The 25,851-nt window shown below is 42.2% G+C and overlaps 1 protein-coding gene across 14 annotated transcripts in view; it reads right to left on the bottom strand.

The window, feature by feature from the left end:
• HIC2 (HIC ZBTB transcriptional repressor 2) overlaps nt 1-25,851 on the bottom strand; it is a 72,399-nt gene that overhangs the window by 9,971 nt on the left and 36,577 nt on the right. For 7 of the 14 annotated variants that reach the window (XM_077787306.2, XM_021550000.4, XM_085593107.1 and 4 more), the window contains exon 2: nt 22,781-22,850. The exons of 6 other annotated variants lie outside the window; for them this stretch is intronic. The gene's annotated coding sequence lies outside the window, so the exon portion shown is untranslated. Of the gene's footprint in view, nt 1-709; nt 802-22,780; nt 22,851-25,851 lie in introns of those variants that run through there. One more of the 14 variants, XM_085593105.1, reaches the window with a different exon arrangement.

The following is a 25,851-nucleotide window of genomic DNA, read 5'->3' on the forward strand; positions in this document are numbered from 1 at the left end:
CAGGGGGACCAGTTCACATGTATCCAAAACCACCAGATCCCACGATGTCTGCACCAGCTTCCTTCTGCCCAGAAATTCAGGCAATGAAATATCATCACCATGTAGAAAATGCCTCTATGACAAGAGCAGCCTGGTGCCAGAGCTTTGGTCTCATTCCCGACACAGTACAGGCAGCAGAAGAAACACTTCAAACCTAATCTGCTCTGTTGTCCCCAGTTCCCTGTCCCACTTCCCAAGCCTTTGAAAATATCTTCTAAAGATGTTATGGCATTGGACCAGGCTGGATACTTCGGTGCAAGGTGAGAGAAGACGACACTGTATACCCTCTCCTATTTATAATGATGCTTCACTGATAACTTAATCTCCATTCTTGGAGACTGGAGATCAAGTTGATTCATGGTGAACTGCAGCTTGTATGAGCGTCGCAAAACTTAAGATCTATAATTCCATCCTCCCCTGCCCAAAGGAAAAAGCAATATCATCTTTTCCATGTCAGGGAAAGGCACATATCACAGCTACCCTAGGTTTGACAGGCTGGTTATATCCTCTGTAGTGCATATCCTTCCCATGGAGTTCCTCTAATCAGCTCCAGCAGGATTATCATGGAGCAGTCTCAGGACAGATGCTAAGAACAGGTTACTTTCTACAAGTGGTGATACTGCCCCAGTGAAAACAAACCAACCAAGCCCAAACCCACCAAAAAACATACAGAAATAAACCTGCAGCCTGGCAGGGATCTAACACGGGTTTTTAGATCCTCATGGTGAAGTGATCACTTTGATGGCTGCATGTCTCCAGCTGTTTTTCTGGAGATAGAAATCTTACATTTAAAAAATGAGAATACTATTGATTATCAGCCTTCAAAGATAAAAGGCCAAATGAAAAAGACCTATAATACTTTATGTTGAAAGAGAGAGAACATAAAGGAGGACACAGGTCTGAGAAATGGAATAGGTTGTCATGGAAAGGACAGAGTATAAGAAGGTAGTTCATTCCTCCTGAACATCTGCTGGGCTTAGGCCCAGGACAGTGTTCCCATCATTCCCACCTGCATACTTATCCCCACAACTCTGTAACCAAACTCCTTTCACACTGAAATAATAGATCTTTTGTATTCAGATCACCCTGTTTTGACTGCTGTAGGCTGAAGATTTTTAAATCTTGTCAATACAATGAAGAAGTGAAATGTAAGCAACTGCCTACTGACCTGGACTGTGCTCAACCAAAAGCATTTGCTGAAACTAGTCTGAACAGACCAATGCCAGCATGAACAGGCCAACCCACAGTTAACTACCACACTTAAAGCATCATGGGCCAGAGCCCCAGGAACTTGGAGTTCCCCCCTCTCCAGAAGATCACGCTCTGCACAGCATTAGAGGCACCTGAACTCTGGCTGCATCTCCCAGGATCAGAACTCTGCAAAACCCTCAGCAATACCAGCAGTTTTCAGTTTAATACAGGCTGAATGGTGCATAAAGGTATTTCTTGAACAGCAGCTCAAACATGAGGTTTTTCCCACCCAGATTACATCAAATTTGCTTCTTGCCTCTGTGAAGTAAGAGCTCTTCCCCATAGTTGTATTTCTCCTCTAGGGCAGAATTTAGCGGAGAACTGCTTCAAGCAAAGGTGTTTCCTACTGTTAGAACATCTCACTGCAGTCAGAAATAAAGCTTCCTGCCAACTCCTAAACAGAGTGCTTGTATATTATACATTTGTTGTTACTGCTGACACACAGGAGACTAGGACTACCCAAACCTCTACTGGGAGGAGAAGGGGAGAGGCATGGACCTTGCAGATCTTGTCAGCCAGAATCTGGCATTAAAAATTCCTGCTTATCTGCAGAGCACAGTTGATCTCAGAAGCAGAGCAGTGGCACAAAACAAAGCTTCAGAAGCTTGTGACCACTGAGTGACCAGCAGTAGACTCTGGGCTCTTCTCATCTTACAACTGAGCAAACTCAGTTTTAGTTGTACCTGCATTGCAAGTAGTAAAGGCAGCTCCAATGTCCAATGCTAATTTCATTTATTTACTCCCTACTGCATGAAAAGAACAACAACATATTGAATGAAGTAGCTCGAAGGCCCCTTTGGTAAGCAAAATTTTTGTTTCCCAGCCACCTCTGAGCCTGTACAGAATTCTCCCTTTACAATGCAAGAATTTAGGACATGACTAAAGGATCATTGCTACCTTTCAGTTAATCCTAGACAGTGTCAGTCTTGAGCCCTGTAATTCAGTAAGGTAGGCCACTTGGCAGGGGGTGCATGGGTGGCAACCTCATGCTGAGCATCTCTGAGGGCAGGAGCACACCTGCACGGAGGAGGAGGAAGAATGTCATGACCCTCTTCCAGCCAAGACTGTCCTACAGGACACTCCCAGCTGCAGCACTGCTTTAGGGCTGTGAGTCACCACAGGTACAAGCTGATAGCAGGTTGTGAAATGCAGTAATACTGGAGCAAATGCATGACCCTTTCAACTGTCCTTGCAACTGGGGAGGGATCTCCAGGACAGGGATGAGGCAGGCAGCTGGAACTAGTGACTGTGACTCAGACTCCTTAGTTACATGGTTTGTTAGAGCAAACAAAGCCTCAGAGTACTAGGAAAAATGGGAACAGGTTTGATAAAGATCCTCCCAATCGGCCTGTTTATTTTCATTTCTTGTGTGGACTCAGCAAATGTTTCTGCAGAGTGATCCAGTCTGCACAGGAGCATCTGCATACACAATACTGCCAACATCATGAGCTTGCTATAGTTTCCATGCTGAGGGGTGTAGTGTCTTGGACCAAAATGTCATCTCTCTCACCATAAGCCAGAGCAGTGAGCACAGTGCACACAAAACAAGCATTGCTGCCTTGCTTTATTCCAATAAGAAAAAAATCTCACTCCCTTTACCCATATCTGTAGATCCAGCAACAGTTCTTAATATGAATGATACCTTAAGTTTTTTAAGCACTTTTAGCACTTATCCACTTTTCTTTTCCCCCAAAACTGACCATACACAGCCTTATACTTAGCAAAGAAATCTTTGGTTTTAAGTTTCACTTCGGTGAAGTCTTTCAAGCAAAGCACTCTAAAAATTGGTCCCAGCAGTATTAAGACTGTACTGCCTACCAAACATCCCTCCAAGTCATATGCTTAACCCATCACCCTGAATCCTTTGTCTTTGATTCTTTGCAGCCACCAAGAAGTCTCAGCCATCTGAGCCTGGCAAATGAGAAGAGGCCAGAAAGCCATTAGTGCTTGTAAAAGCAGAAGGCCTAACAGACTCAAAAGTTCTGCAAGCTGCCTGTATTGCATCCAAATTTCTCCAAGCTGAAGATGACCTAATGGGAAAGCACAGTTTATATTCACTTTCAGAATTCATTTCTTTGGCACCTTTTCCTCAACCCCTACTTCTTATTTTGACTGTTCTATTCCCACCGTCTTCTTCACTTGAGACTTCAAGCATTATTTAAACTCAGCTCACAGACTGCAGGGAGGTGACTCTACGTATGTTTCCAAAATCCATCTCTTCCCAGCAAGGTTTCCATCCTGCTGGCTTTGTCCTGCAGCCCTGCACAGCAATAGTCCAGGGCTGCAGATACCTCCGGCACATTTGGCCAGCCCTCCCTGACAGACAGCTTCCCAGCCTGGGGGATTATAGCCCCAGGCACGTTATGAAAGGCAGCCCAGCAAGGTCATGAGGTGTTGAAAACTTTGCTACAGTCCAAAGCACAGGATCTTCCTCCTTCCTTCCCTACATGCTATTCTTGTCAAGGTAAAGGATTTCCTGGCAGTCTTCAAAGTACACAAATTATAGGTTTTTGTCATGAATTAAGACTTAAAACTTCATTTTGAGAAAGTAGAACGGGTGGAACAAGGCAGGGGGAAAGGTACATTTGCTCAAGATTTGGTTTTGAAAAGGGTATTGACAGCCTATGTACATGCTTTATCCTGTAATCTGAAAGCTCCTCAGGACAGGACCCTTAAAAGTATTTTATGCTGAACCATATACAGAGCAAGAGAACCAGCAGCTCCCTGCATCCATTCCAGTCTGCTCAGCTTCTCCTAAATCAACACTGCCAGAAGGCAAGACAGCACTATAACAAATTAGCACCGCTCACAATTTGTTGTAGTTGCTGTTGCATTGTTTGTTTATTTAAAACACACGCAAGCACACACACAAACCTCCTAAGCCTGCTCTCTGCTGCCATCCCCCAAACTCCAGATTTGTGGTCTCAGAGAGGCGAGCAAAGGCTGTGGATTAAACCCATGCAGAGCAACAGCCACTGTGCTGGGATTCTGCTTGGGTTTTGCTCTTTCACTACAAGCAAGACTAAAGAATGCCCACATTATTCCAGCCTGGAACATCATGCTGTAAAAATCCTTATTTCAGCACCTGACTAGGGAAGTCTTGTTAAGGAAAAAAAAAGACCCACAGGCTTGAAAGGACCCAGCGCTAATAAAACTCTTAGCGCTAATGCTATTTATGAACATCCAAAGGATAATCTGCACCCCTTATCAGCCCACAAGATTATAAGATCTTTAAAATAGGAAACATGTCTTACTTCATAAAGCACTGTATAAATTTACAAAGCACAATATTAGTGGTAATAAATAATTGTCAAAGTCAAGCACAGAGGTGGCTGTAAAACCTGAAGCACCATCACTGTTCCCATTTCATTCTGAACTCTGCGTAGTAGCACTGTACATTCTTGCCTAAGAACATACAGTGCTACTTGTATAGCACAGTGCATGCTTGTGCTGACTTGGTCTCTTATGCACCAATCTGGTTTTATTTTAAGGGATGATTTGTGAAATGTGCTATGCTTTTACTCACAGTGGAGAAAGTAACGTTTGATCATGAGGTGCTCACATTGAGGGTGATTTTAAAGAGCTGTAGTAGATTCTTATCCTTCCACTAAACAGTTTAGTTTGCCAGTCTGTGTCAGTGTGCCAGCAATGATTCCTCTACACAGCATCTCTATCTGTAGGCAATTAGCACACACAGAGCACTCTACTATCAGAGCAATTGCTCACCAGTTCCATCATGTAGTCTGTAGAGACATCTTCCTTTTATTTCTCTTGGTTTGTATGACAATACGCTCTGGGCTGCTGCAGGCATACTGTAGAGGACAGTAAAGTCAGCATCATCCACTCAAACACTTACATGCTTTCATTCAGGTTTGTTGGGTTTTTTTTTCATTTTAGAGAAGTTTTTTTCTGTCTTATGAATGCTCTAAATGTTTTCATTTCTGGCTGCTGACAGATAACTGCATCATCCAAAACATCCCAGTTCACTTGGGTTGAGCATGGCTTTGGTTTCTGCACAGATATCACAGCTATCTCTACCAGTTTAACAACAATTAAGGAAATTAAGAGATTTTCTATTCAAATTGAGACCTTTGCATTGACTTCTGCTGGTGCCAAAATATCACAATTTTTTTTTTTTTCAGATAACCCTTGATTTATCAAATGTTTAACTACTCAAGCTTAAGTACTTCAAAAGCTACTCGCTTTATATTTGTCACCTAAGGAAATTACTAAGCAATTTGTGCAATTTTTTCCCTGCCAGAAAAAAAAAAAAATGCCTCAAAGAGCAGAGTCAAATGCATCACCCTCCTTTCAGCATAATTAAAATCATCTCATTGGTAATTATTGTCCTCAAGATGGGTGTGGGGGAGTGAAAATCTGTAACAGATTCTATTTTTAGAAGATAACCTTGGGAAAAACAGGAGGTACCAGAGAAACAGGCATGAGGGGTGAAGTTATGACAGTACTGAAACTAGCAGGAGACACAGGTGTACCAGGTGTCTGTGCCAGAGAGCTCTGAGAACACAAATGTGGCCACACCTCCTGCAAGATTTAGGCTTGGCTGGCAGGTTTCAGAGGCACTCAGAATTCACAGAGACAATTCACATATTTAAAAGTTTGAGCAAGAGTTTAAAAAAAAAACAAAACCAAAACCAAACCCACACTAAAAGGTTATTTTAAAACTTTGCTGGATCACTTCCCATGGAGTTCTCCCCTGTCAGCAAGGAAAGCAATTAAAGGAAGGAGAAAACCAACCAAAAAACCAAGCAGAGCCAAACCTAAAAACAGCCAGAGAGGCTGGAACCTCCCTTACACAGATGGGACAACACAGCAGTTTTATACCTACATAAATAGGATCTGAATCTGGCCCAAGGAGTAATACAAGTACAAACTTCTGCTCACAGCCACAACAAACATCAATACCACACCTTAGAGTGGAAGGAAAAAGTAAAATTCTTCCATCCTTACCACTTCCAGCAGAGCCCAGTGATATAACAGCATCAAGAGACGCCCAGAGGATGCAGAAAGTACTCTTAGTGAGGATATGTTTGGACTAAAGCCTCTCTTGACAGTGTGCATTCCCAAACACCTGTATCTAGGATCCAGCTGCTTTCAGCCCCTGGCTGCACATTATTCAGCCACATGCAGTTCTGTCACAGAGAAGGGCTGAATAAATTGTGGCATTGTTACACCACAGTGCAGGTGCTCGGAAACACACACATCCTGAGGCTTGTGCCTCCGCAGCCATAGGGATGTTCTGATGCCAGCCAGAACCCACCAAGTCAGTCCACCTTGGTTTAATCTATTGCCTTCTCCAGGCATTTTCTTGGCAGGCACTTCACTCAAAGAACATGTTTTAACAGCAGGAAAACCACCTCAAAATCCCAAACCAAACAAGTCAACACCTCTGAAGAACCTGAATAAGTCACATCCTTCTTATCAAAAGGTGTCCTCCACCACAGATGCTAATATGGCTTTCACACACCTACTTTATCTGGAACCTCATGCAAGAAGCCTGACAGTAATGCCAAATCCCCAGACCCTTCCAGGAGCAGTCACTGCACACCCAAACCTACTCCAGACAAAGTCTTATAACAGGGTATGCAATGTGAAAGTTTAATCTTGTGCAGGCAAGAAATGGCAGGGACTTGCCTACTGAAAAATTAGGAGGTATATCGTAATTAATCAATTTGATTTAAAAGAGCCAGCTGCATGAATGCTGGCCCTGGCAGAGACAATCCCAACCCTACACATTTGCTTACAAATAGGCAAGGTGCTTTGGCACAGCTACTGAATCTTTTGAAAAAGTTGGTTTTGACATGTTGGGAAAGGTCTTGGATTTGTCAGCCGCTCTCTAAGCAGGAGGCAATTGAGACGACACATCCAAGAACTGCAGCAGACACCACTTTAAAATTTGTCTTCATTATGTTCTAATTTTTACACAACTTTCTAACATAAGCAATAGCTAGATGAAATTTTTCATGTTTCTAAAAACAGAGGAGAGGTCGGGAAAACAGCATTACACATAATTTGTTCTTTCTCTAGTGATAGTCAGAGTCCAGAGTCCTGGCCCAGGGTTTCTACTTATATTTTTCCTATGATTCTTAAGCCAACAAACCAGAATTAGTTGTCAGGTTTAGTGGGTCTCAAAACAAAATGTATATTAGAAGGGGGATTTTTAATTATCATATTATTTAAAGGATTTAGTGAGGAATCTAAAAATCTGTGGAAAACTGTTGGAGGGGATTAGAAAGAGAAGAGCCTTATAAAAAACAACCCGATCACAAGTTTTGTCCCTCTTCTCCACATAAAATCACAGAATCACTTAGGTTAATGGCTGGACTTGATTTTAGGAGTCTTCTTCAGCCTATCACTGCCAAGTCAACCTCTAAACTGTGTCCCCATGTGCCCCGTCTACACATCCTTTGGATAATCTCCAGGGATGGCAATTCCACCATTTCCTTGAGCAGCCTGTTCAAATGCTTGATAACACTTTCCTTGAAATTTTCCCTCATATCCAACCTAAATCTCCCCTGTGCAACTTGAGGCCATTTGCTCTTGCCCTATTGCTTTTACCTGGGAGAAGAGACCAACTCCCATCAACCTTGTTGAACCTCACCCAAGTGGCCTCAGCCTATGGATCCAGCCTGTCCAGATCCCTCTGCAAAGCCTTCCTGTCCTCCAGCAGATCAACACTCCCACCCAGCCTGGTGTCACCTGTGGGCTCACTGAAAATGCCCTCAACTCCCCTGCCCAGATTTCTGATAAGGACATGCACACTAAAGCCTGCCTTCCATTAGGGAAACAAATCCAAAAGACCTGGAAAACACTGCACTGAGACACATGGTGGGGAGGTTCTGGGAAGCAAAGCAGCAGCTGAAGTTATATGGAAATGACAACAACATTCACAGAAGTTCCCCTTGGATACATGTCAGCATGTGGGAATGAAGGATTAAGATTGAGTATTTGCATTTCCCAGTCAGATGCCAAGATAGCAAAGCTGGCAGGCTGAGGTGTTGTGGCATTCCTTGAAGGGAGTCTCCAGTCATGAACACTGTGTGTACAGAGCTCTTCTGCTTGCAAATGTCTCTCTCTCTCTATAACAGTGAGCATTTTGAATTTTTAAAAATGTGCTCTGGGTTAGTGCTTATAAAAGTAAAGCATTAACAACTCCAGGATAGCACAGGCAGCTGGGCAAGCTCTGCTGACAGACCCTTGCCAACACACCCCCAAATTAATCCTGTGCTGTGCTCCCAACCCACACACAGCAAGCAGGTACTACCATGGTGCCAACTGCTTCAGTCAGCACGTAACAGCAAAGTGCCATGTTATTAACTCTTCTAAAGGCCACAGCAGAGCATTTTGATCCCTGCATACAACAGACACCTGAGTAATTAAAGTGCAGGGCTGAATTCTCTGGCAGACATGGCTTTTAAAATAAGATGTAGCACTTCTGCATCATGGCCCACTACAACAGATCTCAGTGCTTTTATGCTGCTTTTTTAAAAGCTAGGATTAACATTGCGAATCATACATTACTTACCAGGTGGAAAAAAAATTCCAAACCAAACCACAGAAAAATAGAGCCATCATTACAGAGGATGAGGCATCATGATCTGTTTTAGGGCATCCAAGTCAGAGCCACCACCTAAAAGGTCAGGTCTTGCCTTCTTTCTGCATCAGCCCCAGTTGGCTCAGCCTTACAAACCCCATGGTCTTCAGGGCAGCACAACAGAGCAGGCAGCAAAGCAAGGCCAAGGATCAGGAACAGTCCTGAACAAAGCTGGCTGTAAAGCCAAATCCTACGTATCAGAGGTCACAGCAGTAACTGAGGATTGTGCTTCAACCCCCAAAACATCCTCTGGTATCCAGGAAGGCTGCTGGCAGTAGGTGAAAGATAGCGGTGAGACAGAGGAACAATGAAGAAAAGGTTCTTGGAATCGTTGACACTGTGTGGTGCATGCACAGTGAGAAGGCAGAGCAGAGCAGCACTGGGACCAGGAAGAGCTTCAAGGGAATATTCCTGTGGGCCTTTGGGCCTGAAACTCTCCAACACCCCAGCTTCCACAGTCAAAAGTGACATCAATGCCTAACTACACAAGATGCTTCCACTTTGTGATGACCTTCATTTCTAGGTAATTAATTGTTGTTGACTTCCTCCTTTGGAACTCTGTAACAGCCCAGCAAGAATGAAAGTCTGGACATTCACCCCAAAGTGCCCCAAAATGCATCAGAAACTGGAATCTGCTACAGGGCTGCAGTACGTTGTCTCAGCAGATTCAGTTGGTAACAAGGTCTTCTGAAACAAAGTGTAATCAGTGTTTCTGCCTGGACTTGCCAAAAGACCTTAATGCAAATAGAACTGCAGGAAAATTAGGGTGGACTCTAGTGGCTGCCTCCCCCTCAGGGTTTTGGTTTTTCTGGTTTTTTTTTTTTTTTTCTTCAATCCTGATGAAATTCATTACAGTTGCGTTTAAACTGAGGTTGTGATTTAAATTTTCCAAAGCAGGCAGGACAGGTTTGAAAGCCTGATATATCAGACTGTGTGTGCTTCCTGAGAACCAAGGTAGTTGCAGAGCCTTCCCCAACGGGTGTCTAGTTGGCCCCCTCACCCCCTTTGACATGTTTGCTGTCACACAGGCCAGTGGATTCCTGGCAAGTTGAGCAGGCTTGCTCCTTACAGCCAAGCAGCTTCACATTCAAACATGCCACTACATTCCTTGAAGGTATTTACAGTTTACTTTTTAGTGGTACTTTAAGTTCAAAGGGGCTAGTAAAGCCCCATTAAGCCATTTACATCAAACTGGTTAGTTAATGATCCTGTTGCAGGCTTTAAATTAGCAATTTATAACCCCTTCCTTGAAGATGCCAGTATTTGGAAACAACTCAGCCAGGACATTTTGCAGGGTGCAGTTAAGGAGCAAAAAACACCACTAAACCAAACCACCCCACACCCCCCCCCCCCAAAAAAAAAAAAAACCAAACAAACAAACAAAAAAACCCAACCCAGAATAATTATCTTCAGTTTTTGATTGCACAGATATTAACTTTGGGAAAACCCAGTAGAAACAGAGGTGAGGGAGAACCCACTCTTACCAGCTAGCAGGGATAGTGAGGTTGTGTCTACCTTAGGCTATGCAGCAAACTGTGATTTGCAGAGGCCCAAAGCCAGCCTGGGAGGCACCACAGCTAGAGGGGGATGATTCTTTCCTTAGAACAAGATACTCTGCTTCTCAGTAGCCTAATCAAAGGTATTTTTACATTCATATGTACAAAAATGTGTCTGCCCACAAGGGAGGAAAATTATTTGAGGGTTTGGATCTAGTCAAACTGAACACCAGCATACAGCTGCAGTCCTCTTTCAGGTTAGGATTAAAAAAATATATATTTATACCCCCTTGTCATAAGGGTCAGTGACCCCATGGGCCAAGTGAGGCTGGAGCTGAGGGGTCTCCTCCTCTGCCAACAACCTCTAGTTTTTGAGGAGGAGAGTCTGTCAGCCACTCAGGGACTCGTTATTCCAGACCACCACACTCAGAGTGCAAAGCTGTTACAGAAGAGAATTACCACCTTCCCCCCAAAATACCTGTCTGCCCAAACTAACCAGGTCCTAGAGCACAACCCTCCTCCTTATTTCCACCAGCCATTACTTCAGTTCTGCAAACAATTGACATACGGAATGTTTACCTGAAAATCTTATTTAAAATAAGGATGGGAGGGAAAGACTGCCCAGTTGCTAATATTTCCACACAACAATCTATGAAATGTAGGAGAAGCCTTGGCCCCAATCCTGGGAGTTGTCCCAAACCAACAAGTGCTTAACACCTCACCAAGAGCAGGAACCCATGGAAAGAAGAGCCATGTGGAGCAAGACTAAGACAAACCAGGAGATTTCACATTAACATCAAAAAAAAGCACATCAAATTTGAGAGAAGAATTCCATTCTACTTGAAAGATATGACAGACAGATGGAATCAAATCATATGACAGACCCTGCAATTTCTTTTTCCTTCATCTTAATAATCCCCTTTTCAATAGCAAAAAAAATATTATCCTCTGCCAAACAAGTGTCAGATAAACTTCAAAAAGAGGTAAAAATCTAAGCATTTTAATTCTTTATGCTATGCAACCATGAGATTTAGTTTGTATTTACTTGCTGCTTCTTACAGAGAGTAACTGTTTCACAGTGATTTTTGGGATGGGGGCAGATGGGAAGAAGAGAGGGAAATACACTCAGAGATTTCAAATCAAAGTGACAAAATATTTTTGCACAAAATTTGCAAGATGGTATGAATTTTACATGATTTACTGCCCTAAACTGTAACACAGAGGCCTTATAATAAAAATACTGGTAAACACAACACAAAATCTAAATTATCTAAAGGACTGAAAAACCCAACCCCACACATAGATGACATTCTCTGAATTCTCTGCCCTTTCTTGGGAGCAGTTACACCCAAATCATCACTCAGACCAGAGGCTGTTCTCTTCTGCAAACACCAGCCTGGCCTTTGAAACAGTCCAGTGTTAACAGGCTACAGGGCTGCCTAATATTAGAGAATTATAAAATAATGTGCAGCTGGGGAGAAAGAAGAAAGCAAAGCCCTCCTGAGGATAAAATGAGCGTCTTCCCTGCTCCACCAAAACCTTGCATTTCCAAGGCATGCAGTATCCAGCCTGTGCCTAGAACAGGTGTGTCTCCTTAAATACCTCGCATGTCACACTTGTGTCTCATGGACACAGTCCTGCGGGATTATATTAGTACCAGTGCATACCAGCTGGAGCTACCCCCGCCGGTGTCCTGTGACTCCTTGCACGGGGGGAGCCGCTCGCTGCAGGCACGGCCCCTTTGCCACATGATCCCGGAGACAGACAGACAGACAGACAGACATGCAGCGACCCTGCCACTGCTGCTTCCGGGCACTTGTGCTCCAGGAGCCGGCCCAGCGCAGGGACAAGCAAGAGACCTCCAGAGCAGAAAGGGGGCACTGCCGGGAGACAGCGAGCGCAGTCTCCAAGTAGCCTTTTCTTTCCCTCCCCTGCGCTTTTTACCAGCGAATTCTCAACCAATTTATGCCAAATAGGCAAGCTGAAGACCTCCTTTAACTAAAAAAAACAGGTGTGCGGCTAACAGAGGAAATTCTACTCAGCCTTTCCCAAGCAGAAAATGCTGACAGGGCACAATGCAGGTATGGCTAAAGCGGGATGAAGGAAGAACAAAGGAGAGAGAGCCTCATACATCTTCAAGTCAGTGCAGAAAGACACCCCTTGGCAATTTCAACCTAATTCATCACTAACCTTGGAGCATGCTAGCTGCTGGCCTAAGCAGCTGAAAGAGATAGTAAGAAAATTTTTATGGCAGCAAACACATTCGTGACATTTTTTGTGTCATGAGTGGCACAGATAATACAAAGGGAAGAGCTACTTGGTTTTGCCTATAGCTCTGCATCACAATTCAAAGGAATTCTTCAGCATGAAGAACTGCCCCAATGCCATCCATCATGAAAGGGATTTTGTAGTACTGCTCAGGGAGCCAGAGCACCAACAGATGTGAGAAGCTGCTGAGCAGCACACATGGGCTAAGAGGTAGAGCCCTGCAGGGCGCTTCTCAGTCCTCCTTAGCAGCCTAAGTGCTTTCGTTTTCCAGAGAACAATTCTTGCAACAGCTTTTAGGAGAGACTGTATGTGAGTAAAAATGAATGGACCAATCTCAGTGAAAAGCCTAACTTACGGGGAATCTATCACATCCATTAATTATTACACTGTTTAATTCCAGTTTCCAGTGCACATCAGGTTTATCTGCTCATCCCTACAGTAACTAGCTCCAGGCACTACAATCAGCTGTTGAGGATGAAGGCATTGCCGAGCTAAATGTTATTCTCAAGTACTTTTTCAGTCCACCTCTGCTTTATAACCCCTCAAGGAACTGGGTGAAACAGAGGGTTCAATTAAATCAGTTCATCAGTCCAGTGCAAGCTGGAAGCAAAGCAAAATTCTCACATACTTTACATCCCATTCATCTCACTGGCCATTTCTGTTAAAATAAATCTAGAATAAGGATATTCCATGATGTTTCATTCTCAAACACATGAGCGGGACCTCAAAGTCCCCCAAATCCATCTACCCCTACAAACACCTTCTTGTTACTGGCATTTCTCAGTTTCAAGAGGCCTCAAGTCCATAGTCATAAAATTTGGCATTAACTGCCAGGTGAACTCTTACTACTTAGCCAACTATTTATTATGCTGAGTCCTTCACTACCAGGCAAACATCAGTTGCAAATGCCACCCCATGTTCCCAGACACCAGGACTTTAAATGCTGAACAGCCTCCCATAACCAAAATTTAGCATCTTTACGTTTTCTTTATTCTTTGCCAGCCACAGTGTTAGGGACTTCCTGGCCAGTTAGCAGCCAGCCTGGTAAGAACTCTGAACTTGACACATTTGTCAGGAAATCTTAAAATACAGACTGTCCTGTACTTCTCAAGCAACTTGAAACCAAGTTGACAAAGCAGGTCTGGGTCCCCAGACAGACAAATGGAGGTCTACCTGTATTTCATAACTGTGCCACATAGAAAATGTGTACTTCCAGGAACCTTGAGACTTGGTGACACACCTAATGAAGAAAGGATTACTTAAGAAGCCATATTTTAAAATCTCCACATTTAGTACAGGAGTGCAATCATTCACTTCATTTTTCCACAAGCAAAAATTTTTCAGACTTTGGGAAAACCAGGCCTTCTTATGAGCAGCCCCTCTGCATACCCAGGGCTGTGTATTCCCATAAGGAAAGTGTGAATTTCTAAGTGAGACCAAAACAAAACAACTCCTTGAAGTGGGAGTAGCTGAGAACAGAGCTGTCCATGCACCTCTGTATGGGCCTCCATCCAAATTATCAACTCCTACTCCTGTCAGTACTTGCTAGCCTTTAATCCAACTGAGGCTCTTCACCAACCTCCAGCTATGTCATGACGTGCCTGTCTTGGGGCATAAAATCCTAGAGAGTATCCCCATAAATCAAACACATTTGTTATATAATTGAAAAAGTTTTAAAGGAGAAAATAGAAAAAATCCTGCTGCTATTAAGAAGAAAATTAATGATTTAGAGCACAGCAGTGATTAGCCAGATAGCTATTCTTTTTTATTGAGCAACCAGATTCATAATTAAGGTGATTTTTCTTAAAATAATATATAAATAAACTACTGGAAAGTTTTATACAACTTTAACTGGTGGAATTTCAGAGTTCAAATAAATCACAAGCTATTTCACTGTTGGACTCTCTGTCTCTAAGGCCATAATTAATTTTAATGTTCAAATTTGCAGTGAAAAAACACGTGACCAGGAATAAAATAGGAAAAACCTCTTTAGGACTCTCTTGCAGTTTGTATCAAGAATACAGAATAGATGAAAATAGGAGGCCAAAGATATCATCAGCCTTATATACTTTGAGAAATATTTAAAACATAATAAATTCAAAATTCACTTGCCCCCATTTGCAGGGAGGGTAATGAAAATGAGAGAGGAAGGGGAGGGGGAAAAAAAAAAAAAAAGAGATCAACTGTCCCATTAGAGACTTCATATATGAACACAGAGTTTATCTGTGTATCAAACCATTGCAAATACAGGAAAAGCCAGGGCAATGCCAGCAGTTAAATGTGCTTTTACTTATTTATTTATTCAGGGAGCATTCAGTGGTAGAGGAGACTGAATTTAAATAAAAGTAATTGAAAGCTACCAATTTTCTTCTTGTTTTACATTTACACTCTAGGTCATGAAGCATGATCAGTGGCTGGTAACTACTAAACTATATTGATTTGCAACCAAATATAATCTGCTCTCAATTTGGTCTTATTTTCTGCTAACTAGAGCAGCACTATCTCCAACTGAAACATTTATTTCATTTCCTAGGTATTTATCCAGCTAACATTTTTCTTCTTTTTATAATTTTAATAAACAGCCAATGACTTTCATTAGACATTTTCTCATTTGAATCATAATGCCTGAAAATTCAAAAAGTATGATCCATTGAGAATTTTTTACTTCATTCTTGTATCTACCATATTAAGCACTTAAGTCCAAACATGTTTAATATTTAAAACAAACTCTTTCATAAAGAAAAGTAAGCTGTAGCTGATGACTTAAAACTGAATTCACATTGCCTTGTCCTTCAAAATCTAGAGCTACCAGATGTTGGCCTCCCATTAGATCTAGTTCTTATCCACCAGCTCAGACAAGGAGAACAAGCATCCTGAATTTCTTAAGCTTTCCTTATTTTCTCAACTGAAATATTTTACTGAGAAAGTTTTTTTTTAAATCTACAAAAAACAGCCTGAAGGTTGCCTTGCAAAGGCAGAATAAACTCTTGCTCCTCATGTACAGGAACAGACTTTCTGCAATTGAGCATTCTGTCTTAAACCTTTGGCAGAACACAAGCAGTGCCCAAATAAAGACAGATCTAAGCTCATTAAGATCTATGAAAATTGCTTAAGGCAGCCATTGTATTTTAAAGTTTCTCTTCCTAGTTATTAAAAAGATTGTTCAATTCAGTAGCTTTTAATTGTTACATCTACAGTGCATTTGACTTTTGTGCAATATCCCACAAACTGACATCAGAGACCACTAAAACCAACAGAAGTAAGAGGTGATGCATCCATTTCCTACCATACACATTCTGCTTCATTTTTCTTGGCCTGTGTACTGAGAGGCTGTGATTGCTTCTGTCCACATTTTGTTTAGTAATTTATATTAGAGAAAATTCTTATTTCCAAGAAAAACCTTAATACACATGCCAAAACAATAAGCTTAATTTGCCATCAGGATGATGGCAGAGAAACAGAAGACAGATCTTCACCTGATCAAATACAATGTTATATGCAAAGTGCAAAAGAAACAGGCTTTCATGGAACCCTCCCATGCTACTTTGAGATTCATTTTTGCCTTCATAATCCATTATATTACTCAAACCACTTCTGGACTAAGTTCCTTATTTGTTTACTCTTTCCCAAGATTGCACTTCCATTTACAAAATTCACATTTTAATTGTTTGCACAGACCTATTAAGCTTAGGAAATCTGAAATTAAATCTTTCCTTTTATCAACTGTATGGTGGAAGATGCTGTTCAAGCTCACCCATGGCCACATGTTCATCATCCAGTAATCTGGCTCAGGTGGTAAAGCAGACGTAGTGCTGTATTGGACACGGTGCCCTGGTCCTGCATCATGCTGGACCACTGTCATGTGTGCAGCTTGGACACTGAGAATCTCCCAGGATAATTCACCAGCATTGCTGGTTTCGAGTTGTGGCTAGAGAGCAGATGCACAGAATGCATCGTTCCATTCTTATGGATTTTTGACAAAACTAAGTCTGGATGCACTGAAGGAATAAAACCAAAAAACCTTTGCTCCTTGCTATAAACAGTGATTTTGCTGGTGTAGCAGGAGAAGCAACCAGGGGGAATAAAACTGCACATCCCTTCTTTAAAAGAAAGATGACTTATAACTTGGAAATAGTCTAGTAAGAACACTATTTCCCTTCCCTAATGAAGTTCCTTGTCCGGTATTAAAGGAAAGTAGTCTTTCAGTAGCATTTCAGCCACCTCAAAGGGCTATTTAAAAAATAGCATAGGATTGTGATGTTTAAAAAAGCTTTTCCACCAATTACTTAATAGCATCCAGAGGCTTCAAGTAAGAAACAGGACCCTTCATACCAAGCAATTTATAGTAGCAATGCACAGAGTAAGGCAGAGGACTTGAAGGGAAGGAAAATGCTGGGGGCAAGGAGAGAGGGGAGGTAAAAACCACAAGTAAGACTACTAAGTATATCCAAAATCTAAAAACTGGAATAAAAGCCAATGCCCTGCACCAAAGCCCTCTTGAAACACAAGCATTTAAAAAAAAAAAAAAAATCCTCCTTGTTCACCCCATCAGATCCAGAGATCCAGCACCCCACGCTGGAGAGCCTTTGCTACCCCTCTGGCAGCCTTGTGCCCTGAAGTACTCCTATGTGGCAGGTGATGACAGCTGACAGGTACAAACTCATTTGCCCCAGGACTGCCTGGAATGTGAGCTGGAAGAGAAATCTCCCAAGAGAAGAAAGGAGCTCTTGCTATTTTGCCTCGAAAAGCCTCCTCCAGAGAGAGGAGCCGTGCTGGAAGGTGGCGAGTGACGCCTGCGCTGCAGCCGCTCTCCTCCCGGGCAGGGGAATGCCACGCTGCAGCGCTCAGCTCGCTGCTCCCAGCTTCTCGTGGAAGCATTCCAAGCTACTCAGCTTCTGACAGCTCTCCAACTGCTCTTCCACGCCGTATTGCTTTACATTACGTTGCTCTCCCTGCCAGGAGGCACTGCTGTATTACAGTACAGTCGTCTAGCAAAATGTAAAACTGATTCTTTCACCTCCCAAATATCAAACGACTGTTGCTACTGCAGTCACAGCTACAAGCCCTCTTCTGTGTTATATTTTCCTGTTTTCGTGCATATACAAAGGATTTTATTATCTTCTCTTCAGCCACCTTCCCAACTTTCTGCTTCCTCCCAGTCCTTTCTGTGGAGGGTGGCCATCCTCAGCTTCCAACCCAAGGTGTCACTGCTAGATGAGTTAAAAATGCCCAAGTCATTAGGTGCATTATCAGTGACTGTAGCACTGAGAGGAGAAAGTGCAAAAAGTAACTGGAAACAGTGTAGTTATTTGCACTTCATTAAAAAGCTCAGCTTCCTGTTAACTCAGAATTTTAAAAAAAGATGGCAGCTACAGAGGCATTTTATAACACATTTTTAGGCATTTGACTCCTGATCTCTTAATTTCAGTGTGCTTTACATTACCTGTAGGCTGAAAGGCAAAACTAGTTCCCTACACTGCAGGGTAGTGGTTTCCTTTCTAGTTTTGACCTATAAAAAGAGCCAAGTTAGAAGAGCAAAGGTCTATCTCTCTCTACTCTTCAGCAATAGCCAGAATAGGGCCAAAAAGAAAAAAAAAAAAAAAAAAAAAAGTGAGGGACAGCAGAGAGGGAGGAAAAGCAATGACATAGAATACAGACAGTCTTTTCCCTTCTTACACCCCGTGCAATTGTTAAAGATCTCCTGGTCCAGAGGTTGCATCCAGGCCATCAGTTTTAATAAGAACTTATCTGTCCTTCATCGATTTTTCAATCTGTTTAGACTTCTGCTATCCATAACACCCTGTGGCAATGAGTTTCATGTGGTAACTGCTGCTTGACAGAGTGCCTCCTCTTTGCCTGCTTTGAATCAATTTAGCAAACACAGGAACTGTGAAGGATCACTCCCTACTCCCCTTTCCATTCACAACAATATAACGCATCTGTATTTCTGTAAAAAGTCATCTCTTCTCTATGGCAAAGAGAAATCACAGGGACTGACTTTTCTCTGAACCTTCCCCAGCCCTCCACTACCTTTGAAGGTGGTGATAAGAACTGCACAGCGCCTAAGACACTGGCACACTACGGATTTACCCAGCAGCACACTGATCGCTTCTGTTCGGTTACCAGTTTGTTGTTTCTTCATGAGTACAGCATTTCCTCCCAGCTGCCCATTCGTCTCTCCGCAAGAACTTTCTGGGGACTCACTTCAGAGTGCTCATAAGAAGTCTGCTGAGGTAACAGGTGACATTTCTCTTGTCCCAACAACTACTGCCAGAGTTCTCTCAAAATTTTTACCCAATTCAAGTCAGTCAAAATCTCAGCTTTCAAATTCCTGCTATTTTTCAAAGTCTTCCCAAAAGTACAGCAGTTTGCAGTCACTCAAAGCTCATGGCTACTTTCTTTCACGTGTACACCCAGCAAGAAAGTCCACAAAGCAGAGAAGCACAAAGGACATGGTTCTCTCCAGCAAGCAGAGAGGAGCATTGCTGCATTAAAAGCTATACTGACAAACCAAGGAAACTTTCTCAGTCTTGTCCCAGCCAATATCCCAGTCTTAAGACATTTCTCAGGAGGCCCCACATAACAGTGACTGTCCTGAAGGATCAGTCGGACTTGGCAGTGCAATGCACAAATCGCTACCCTGCCTCATGAGCCCCTGCTAATCCCAAAAGATGTGCTTCACCAAACAGAGTTGCTCCACATAATTGCTTGGCTTATCTCCCCTCTCTTAGCAGAGAGCACGGTTCCTAAAGGCCTTAAAATTAATGACAGATATGCTTGCAGATTAAAATCCCTCTACCTGTGTAGTGCTATGGGCATCACTTGTTCACACAGCATTGCCATTCACAGTCCTCAGCTGCAGTTTCTTTGTGCTTCTTATAAGCAGCTCAAGTGCTGCTGAATTAGCAAACACTGGGAGGAAACATCAGAGCAGTTTGTTTGACCACAATTTCAGAATTTCTGGCAGACAGTTGTAAGTAAAACATCAGGAGAAAAATAACAAAAACCAAAATTATAAACTGAAATATAAATCTCAGCATACCCGACCAGAAAACCAAGCAGGTAATTAGAGCAAACAGACTCTTATGAACACACAGTTAACAAAAGTAGCTCAAGACACATTAACAAAATAACAGCAGAGACACATTTTACTTCCATAGTTACAAACCTCTGAATTTGAATGAGGTAACTGTAGAAATAACCTTTGTACATTGACAAAAATCTACAACTACCCACGAGCATAAGACAGTGTGCAAAAGCTGAAGGCATATTGAAACATTCCTTTTGGATATCTCATTGACTGAATATTTTGCACACAGTGTCTGCAAAATACACTGGGTGTGTTACAATCTGTGAAGAAGAATACCTTTCCTTCAGTTTCCTAAGGAAACAATGTGGGATAGAACATCCTTTTACTCAATAGGATGAGAAATTGCATCAAATCCCTTGTCGGAGTTCTGATATAAAGGCAATTCAGAAAATCAGCCAGAGACCTGCCCACATCCATCACCATGACTTTCCAAGACTGGAATGAGAAAAAGTTGTGTTTAAGTTTTGCACTCAGCTTCAAATGTCAGTCAACTCTATTTTCTCCTTGAAAATATATGCACAACACACACACATTTATACACACATGTACAGCTCCCTTCTGGTATTTCTTCTGAAATCCCTACTCTGACACTTCCCATGGTGCTGAATCTGAGAGATAGTTCCTCAGTTAATTAACCTCCTGTACTAGAAAATGCTGCCATCCCATGAGGGATCAGAAACAGCCAGAAGCTTGAACACAGAGAACACAACAGCCTGCTCACATTAAGCAGAAAAGTTATCACTGTAAAGCAGTTTGTAAAGAGTGCCTTAAACACTATTACAAGAAAGTGGCAGTCTGTTCAGAGCTACACCAAGCAGGGAAAAAAATTTTAGTCACTTGAGTCACAGAACTAGTTATTTGCTGTTCTCCAGGAAGGAGTACACAAACAGGTGAGGAAGCAGATCATATCTCCTGCCTTACACCTGGGACACCTGTCAAGGCTTTGAGCTACAAAAAGTCAGCATGTACTGTTTGTTCACATTTCCTTTCTTTGGTAACCAACTGAGAAGATACTAAGAAGAATGTATCCAGCTCCAGTTGTTGAACTTGTGTCATAGAATATCTGACTGAGAAGAATGAGGGAATGAGGATGCCCTCCTTGAGATAAATGTTCTGGCCTCTTGTGGGCATAACTCTCCCAACAGGAATTGACAACTGATAATGTTATCACAGAAAATGCATTTAAGCTTAAGTTCTGTTAATAAGACCCTCTCCTAGTTGAAACTAAAGGATATCTGTTCACCTGGTATCTTCCACATTTATCCTGCTCCAGAAGCAGAACTACTAGTAGCGAGGAAAAGTCACCCATAGTAAAGGAAAGGAAAGGACTCTACTTCTAAGCCTCAGAAAAGGGACGATGGATAAATTTACTGCAATTTGAGAAGGGTACTTCTTATCATCTATGACATTTGTATGAAACAGCATCTCCAGCTCTTGGTTTAATGAATAAAATAACCAAATCTTTCAATACATGTTGTAAATAACCACAAAGACTTGCCATCTGAAACAGCTATAGATGGCTCTCTTTCCATATCCACCATTTACAAATAAAGATTTCTCAAGTGATCAGCTTGGAGAGCTCAAGTGAGCAGAGATCAGTGTGTAGCCAAATAGAATCACCAAGTTAAAATTTGGACAACACAATGTTAAAAGTCTTGGAGACAATTTGCTTCACTGTGGTTTTGCTGTGTTCAGTTCTTCCTTAAACAAATGTTTCTCTAGCAAGCTGGTAATCTTCCTATTGTATCAAATTCCTTGATACCTACTTGGGAGAAAATTTAGTTGATCCATGAACACTTGCATGGCTTATTTTAGCTGTGAAAAAAATTCAAGTGTAGAGATGAAGAAACTTGCCTGCAGTGAAAATGGCAATTTCAGAGCTAAGGGGAGTGAGGATGGGGGTCCCTCTTATCTCCTTGTCATTCTGCAGCTATAGAAAAGCACAGGCAAGAGGCCCTCAGCTGAAGGACAATGGTGGAGTGATCTGGCTTCAACCACCTGAGCTCAAGCTGCTGCTCCCAGTCAGTAGCAGAATCATCACATCCATCCCTTCTGGGGGAGCCCAGAGCTGCCCAGCAGGCCCTGGGGAGAGCTACATCCCAGGATCTATCTTAGGCAGAAAGTAGTATCCAAGGTACCTATCATGGTAACATCTAAATGCAAGTATCAGAGCACTTTACAGACAAAAAGGGCTTTCCCCCAGGCTGTTTAAAATTTGCATGTTCCTGTGTAGCACTGAAGACAGCAGCAATAGTGATTCATTAAGATAATGATTTAAGTAGGAGGCTTAAGAAAGTCGGGTGGATTAACATCCAGAGGGCTGCAGTTGGAGCTTCTCCACTCCAGGCTGCCACCTTCCCTTTTAAGGGAATGGAGGAATTCCAAAAGTCAAGAGAACTATGAATTAGCAACAGCTATATCACAACTACAATGTACTGAAGAACAAGAGCACCACCTCTGCTCCAGCCCATCCTCCTTGGCAAGGACAAGAACAAAATTTTATGCTGCAGGAAAGTTTTCATTGCATTTTAAATTATTAGCAATTATAAATTACTGGATTTCCCTTACCCTGATTAGTTTGTTCTCCTCAAAAGAAAGGGATTGTGTGAATTTATTTTAAAACAATTTTCTATCCACCTTAAAAACAACATACATTTTCTTCCAACCAATTGTCTTTCCCCACTATTGAATAATCAGATGGGTTTGATAAATTGATTGCTCCCACATAATGATGTAAATATACACATTGGGAAAAAGCACACAAGTCCTTTCCACACCCCAGCATTTAATCAAGTTGTGATCAGTTACGGGTTGAGACACGCATTCTGTCCGTAACACCAGGCTAATGCTCAGACAGTAACAGACAGCTCAGACTTCATCCCTGCTAAGACAGAGGCCTCTCTACCATGATTTTCATGTTTGCTTTCAGTTGCCTTTTAGAGAGATGTACAGACAACCAGTTAAGCTATTCTGCTCACTTGGAGTGGCTGCAATAGGGCATCCCGGTGTGTATTGCCCACTCACCGCTAGCTGTGCTTGGTCTGAACGTCTTCTAGGCACTCTATCCCATGCTGATTCAGAACAGAATAGCTTCCTGGAATGCAATTATAGAAACAGTGAGGGTTTGTCTTAAAAAGGGATTATTCCAGAACAGCTATTCCTTATTAACTACTCCAAATTGCCTCTTCATTAAGATGATGAAGTTAACTGAGAATAGCTCCTCCTTTCAATTTGTAACTTACCTTGGTCTCAATCAATGACCCTGTTTACATGAGCCCTTGGTGCAGCATCACAGACCACTAACAGCAGCTTCACCAACAGAAACAGACTCACAGTTGCAAGGAATGAATGAATTTATGGCATGGGTTTGTCGATAACTTTTAAGGTCTCTTCCAACCTAGTCATTCTGTGAATTCTGTGAAAGTAGAGCTGCCACATGGGTACATCTCAAGTGAGTTTAAGTTGGCCAGATAACAGGATCAGGAAATATGTTTAAAAATAGTTGTTTCAATCACAGATCTCATCAGTAATGCCTGTGACATTTTGTACTTTATGAGTCTTAGGATATGCTTTGTTCAAACTTGGTTTATTCCTTAGATACATGGAGATCTTAACAGCAGGGAAATAGTTCTGGAACTTCTTTGTTTGTTAAGTTCTTAGCTTGCAAGATTTCTCATCCAAAAGGTCTGAGAAAGTACCTGGCACATCTTTGATGCTTATTGAATACATTAAATAAATCAAACGTTTTATGATAAAATTCCACTCCCCCATACCAAACAGATGTAAGCGCAAGTCAAGGAGTCTTGAAAAATTGCACTAAAATTGATTTTGCTCCAGTTTTCCCCAAAGGAAAAAATTTGAGTGTGGGTTGAGACAAAAATACGGAAAATTTAAGCTATCATGAACAACTGAAAAGAGAAATGGAGAAAAGACAGAAGCCAAAACTAAACTTCATATTCATAATGCATAATTTATATTCTCTCCAGTGTTCTACATGAGAGGCATTCCTGGACTCACATGTAAAGTGGGAGTCTTTTTTTCTTGGGCTCACCATACTTCTAGAGAAAAATGCAAGATACCTTAATGCTGGTGTCTCCTGCCTACTCAGGGAAAATCACAAACCACAGAGATCCTGAGAGGATAGAAAAGATAGGACCCAACACAGCTGAGGATGTCAGTACCAAAAGGATCCTGTAGCAAAAAATAGATGATCCAGCCTGCCATAACTTGATCACAGTATCAATCTTTCAGCATTCTTTTGCATACAGGCAATCTTAGTCCATGTACGTGTGGTACATGTGTGCAAAACCAGCACAATACATAATATTTTTTAAGCAGCTCTTATGGGTTCTTTTCCCCATAGGAGAGAAAGTTAAGAGAGACATGATAGAAAGGGATAAGAGAAAATATAAATATATGCTAATCAAACCAGGGAAAAACAAACAAAAAAAAAAGCTGAAAGAAACAGAAACCACTTCCAGTTTCTCCCTCCAATAAATCCACGCTCTCATGGTCTCTGGCACCACTTCACAGTAACCCCAAAAGATATTCACCTGCTCCCACAGCACTAAGAAACAAACAGTGAAGCATGAACAAAGAAGCTCCCACCTGGGATGACCAATGTAATCCCTTGAGAGCACACTGCGAGGGGAAAACCTTATCATGAAAGCAGAAGAAAAACAAACACACACATGCACACACACAGCTCCACTGCTGTGCACCATTAGCATCCTCCCCACTTTCTATACACATCCAGTATCAGGAGATTTATATTCAGGCCAAAAGCTCATGCTGGCAGGAGAGGAAAGTAGTTTGGAGAAGAGAGGGGAAGGGGAAAAAAAGCCTACAGTTTCTTGGCTGGTGATCAGCAGACTGGATGCATTCTGTGGAACTAGGCCAAAGCATTGGTTATTATATTCAAGAGAACATCTGAATCCCAGCTCAAGGGAGCCGAGTCTGCGGCTCTCATTTATGCTGTATATCAATTGAATATCAAACCACATTTTCCGCCTTCTGAATAATAAAGCTTAATAGTTTGGGACTCCCATATGGTCTATTGTTAAAATATTTCCAAACACTGGCTGCTGTTTTATTTCTGAAAGATTTCTCTTTCCTCTTTAAGCTTTACTTGTTTAAAAGATGCTTGTAGCAAAAGCTAAATATATTAATCTTTTAAATATTTCCAGAGTTTGAGCTAGGGCTAAAAAATGAGGGCATAAAGAAAAGAAAATACATTTTGAAACTAGCTTTTTTCTTTTTATGCCACATGCAAATGTTTGTTCCAGGCAGAAGCAGCTGGTGCCACCAGGCTCTGCTGTTCAGAACAGGGGGTGCAGAAGCTTTCAGAAGCCATGAGTTGCTCTAACAAAGGAGGGACCACACAGACTCAAGCCATTCACAAAAGGACCCAGGCCGATTATTTGACTATTACTTACAAGGAAGCTTGGCCAGTAACGTGGGCAATAAATACTGGAGAAACCTGTTCTGTGCATAACCCAGGTTTGTCTTTTCACAAGTCCTGCTCTCTAATTAGCTACTCATTCCTCGAGGGCACTGCTGATGGATGGAGTGTATCAATTTGGTTTATTTTTAAAAGTCAAGAAACTTGCTAAATAATAAACACTCTGCAGTGTCAGGAACAGTCACTAGTGTCCTTCCTAGTCCCACCAGAGAAGAGTATTGCTTTCTGCTTTGCAGAAAAAGACTCAGTGGCAGAGAATCTGTGACTCTCAAGGGCTGCAGTGCCTTGCTCAGAGCCGGGATGAGAACTCAGAAGTGCTCAGCTTTTGGTCCTGCATTCACCCCATTCCATTTGCACAGAAGGATTCAACTGTTCTGCAAGCAGAAGTGAAACCCTGCAGCAGTGCCTGGCCATGCACTGCTGTGACCCCCAGCTCTACCTCACCCAGGCCCTGACCTCTCCAAGGAGTTCCTCCTGTGCTCTGGGACAGGAGCTCTTGTGGCACCTTCCCACATATCTGCTGGACACTCAGCCAAGCACAGGGTGCTGAGCCAGGCACGACCAGCAGTGTAATAGCACAGACATAGAGCTGTTTTACAGCCCAGGAAGCCAAGCAGAAACTTCTGCTCTCTCC

This window comes from Lonchura striata, chromosome 15, assembly GCF_050655825.1.
Source record: "Lonchura striata isolate lonStrDom1 chromosome 15, ASM5065582v1, whole genome shotgun sequence".
In the NCBI taxonomy this organism is placed as follows: Eukaryota; Metazoa; Chordata; class Aves; order Passeriformes; family Estrildidae; genus Lonchura; species Lonchura striata.